Below are 3,220 nucleotides of genomic sequence, written 5' to 3' on the forward strand. Positions count from 1 at the left end.
CTCTCAGAAATATCAGTCAGGCCTGGATGGGGCAGCAAACCGAAATTGTTTACTCACCTACCCAATTTCACTTCCTTTTTCCTAATTTTATCATGCATGTGTGAATGGAACAGTTTCGGGAAGTCACCATACATTTAGAAACTAAGTATAAAAAGACATTTTCCTCAAAGGAAACTCAGATACTCCGAAAGCATAACATGCTTTATTTTAAAACCAGTAATGTCTTAAAATGCGTTACTAACATCTATTAACCGTTACTAAAGGTTTATAAGGTCTTGTTCAGTAAATTTAATATATCTGATGTACAGTGAAAACAAATAATGCCTTAATAATGCATTACAAACATCTATTAAACCTCACTGAACATTAATAAGCTTTTGTTCAGTGAATTTATTGTACCTGATATAAAAGAAAGAGTAGTACTGCATTAGTAAAGTGCTAGATACTTTAATGCTATAAACTGAAAGCATTACACGATGTTAAACAATGAACACTGTATATCTACACATTCAGCTTCCCAGTAGAAATAGGGGGAAAAAATCATAGATACATTTTTTTCTGTATATGCTAAACATTCAGTTCATAGTGTTATTAAATGAACAGAAAATTACTGAGACTGAAAAAGAGGTTCATCACAGAGCTGGTGGCGTGTCTCTGGTGTGGCAGGGGAAAGCTCTGCAATGGAAGCAGTCTGTGCAGCTGTGTTGTGGTCTACCCCATGTTTTCGGAAAGATTTGCCCGCTATGTTTCTTCTTTCTTTCTTTTGATTTCATCCTCCTCGTTCTCTTCCTTGAGCTTGCTGTCTAAAACATCAACGACAAGAAGAAATGAGTAAACAAACATGAACAGTTTTACATTTTTCTCTCTGGTATAACTAGTCATAACTTGTCAATACCAATATAAACAGAAATGTCAAATGTACAGTGTATGTGGCTACGTTTGGATTTTGACTACCAACACACTGTAGAGATACATAGGGTGCAATACATTTGAATAGAATAGAAACACAACTTTTTCAAATATTAATGAAAGAGTTTGAGCTTTACAAACCATTTTAAACTGAACACACATCACATGGTTGGTTGCAAAAATACCTGTCTGTGGCTTGACCGAAGAACAACACAAGGGTGGAAAGTTCGGTTCATTTTACTGAACCGGCTCTTTCGAACTTATGAATCGACCGTCATATTCAACTGATTGCATAATTTCGTGTTAAGATTTTATAATGTTCACTTGTATGTTTGATATTATGAGACTGTACATGCGATTAAGGATATTACGCCGAGTATATACGTTACAAAGAAAGGCTTTGTTCGTCCGAATGTCTGAATCGGTTCTAATGATTCTTTGAAGCGCAAAAGAATCGGTTGGTGGAATGAATCGAACTTCTCATCACGATTAGCTGAACATCGATAAACTACTTTCCTCAGCTGGCTGGACCAGGTCTGTTATTACCACCCGTTTCGCGTCGGTAACTGACTGAATCCTGGTGTTTCTCTTGGTCTTTCTTGCTCCGTCAGCGAGTATCTAGTGTACTTTGCATGGTAACAGTGCTGCGAACACGCCGAACGTCCCAGTGGTACTCTATCTGCGCGCGCAGGGCGCAGGAGCAGTGTCACCCGTGATTGGCTGGAGAGGAGAACGGTTTTAAACCGATTGGCTAGAAGAAAGCGGGAGTTTTGAGCTTCAGCTGAGTCTCGGCTCATAGACTCCAGTAAGATCCCAGCAATGGCGCCCAAAACAAAGGTGTTTAGATTACTCGAGGGGAAGAAAACCAAAAAAACCTTTCCAAAAAACACGGGATAGACCAGCTGCACAGACTGCTTCCATTGCAGAGCTTTCCCCTGCCACACCAGAGACACGCCACCAGCTCTGTGATGTACCTCTTTTTCAGTCTCAGTAATTTTCTGTTCATTTAATAACGCTATGAACTGAATGTTTAGCATATACAGAAAAAAATGTATCTAACATGTTTAACATCATGTAATGCTTTCAGTTTATAGCATTAAAGTATCTAGTACTTTACTAATGCAGTACTACTCTTTCTTTTTATATCAGGTACAATCAATTCACTGAACAAAAGCTTATTAATGTTCAGTGAGGTTTAATAGATGTTTGTAATGCATTATTAAGGCATTATTTGTTTTCAATGTACATCAGATATATTAAATTTACTGAACAAGACCTTATAAACCTTTAGTAACGGTTAATAGATGTTAGTAACGCATTTTAAGACATTACTGGTTTTAACATAAAGCATGTTATGCTTTCGGAGTATCTGAGTTTCCTTTGAGGAAAATGTCTTTTTATACTTCGTTTCTAAATGTATGGTGACTTCCCGAAACTGTTCCATTCACACATGCATGATAAAATTAGGAAAAAGGAAGTGAAATTGGGTAGGTGAGTAAACAATTTCGGTTTGCTGCCCCATCCAGGCCTGACTGATATTTCTGAGAGAATGGTATTTATAAGTCTTTCTTGCAATACACGCAGAAGCATATCTAACATACATCATAATGTAGCATATTAACGTAAGCTTTTATATATAAAATAATAATAATACTTAGTGCTCATTTACATACATAAGTAATGAGTAACTTGAAAAGGTCGCCAGCAAGCAACTAAACCTTAATGACTGAAATGGAGCTGAGGGAAAAGCAGGGAGAAGTAAAAGTGTTATCATTTAAAAATACAGTACAAAGTACAAAATACTACCTCAGTAAATGGAGGTAAGCAAATAAAACAAGTTAGTGGCTACCCATTCGTAAAGCATCACTTCAGCCAATGAAACTATTACTTAACGTCATCAGCTTAACACCATGTTTACTTAACATTAGGTAACCATTGTTAATGCAGTACTTTATGTCTTGTTCATGTTAACTAATGCATTACTTCATGTTAGTTAGTCAACACTTAATGTAAAGTATTACCAATTTTTTTATCTCCATATGTACATATTCACACAACTGTTTAGCTTCTTCATGGCTTTTTAAAATTTGCTTTTCTATCTTTTATTTATTGTTATATTTTTCCCTTAGTACAACAACTGTTAACAGTCTGTGTGCTTGTCTGGCCTGTTTAGTATGTTACACATCATATTCTGCTCAGAGTGTGGCATGTTTAGCTTAACGCCCTTTTCCGCCTCTAGTGATAGCGATAGTGTTTGTACTAAGTGCCAGCTAGTTAGCTGTTTGGTGGAGAAGGTCGACCAGTTAGAAGT

General features: G+C 36.6%; 1 long non-coding RNA gene across 1 annotated transcript; it reads right to left on the bottom strand.

Moving 5' to 3' along the window:
* Window positions 1-431: 431 nt before the first annotated feature.
* On the bottom strand, window positions 432-1,800 carry LOC108423854. The gene is made up of 2 exons (XR_001857582.2): window positions 1,095-1,800; window positions 432-803 (listed from the first exon to the last, which is right to left on the bottom strand). It is a non-coding gene; the product is annotated as an uncharacterized LOC108423854 (long non-coding RNA).
* Between the last annotated feature and the right edge of the window lie 1,420 nt (window positions 1,801-3,220).

The sequence above is a fragment of the Pygocentrus nattereri genome, chromosome 6 (assembly GCF_015220715.1).
Source record: "Pygocentrus nattereri isolate fPygNat1 chromosome 6, fPygNat1.pri, whole genome shotgun sequence".
In the NCBI taxonomy this organism is placed as follows: Eukaryota; Metazoa; Chordata; class Actinopteri; order Characiformes; family Serrasalmidae; genus Pygocentrus; species Pygocentrus nattereri.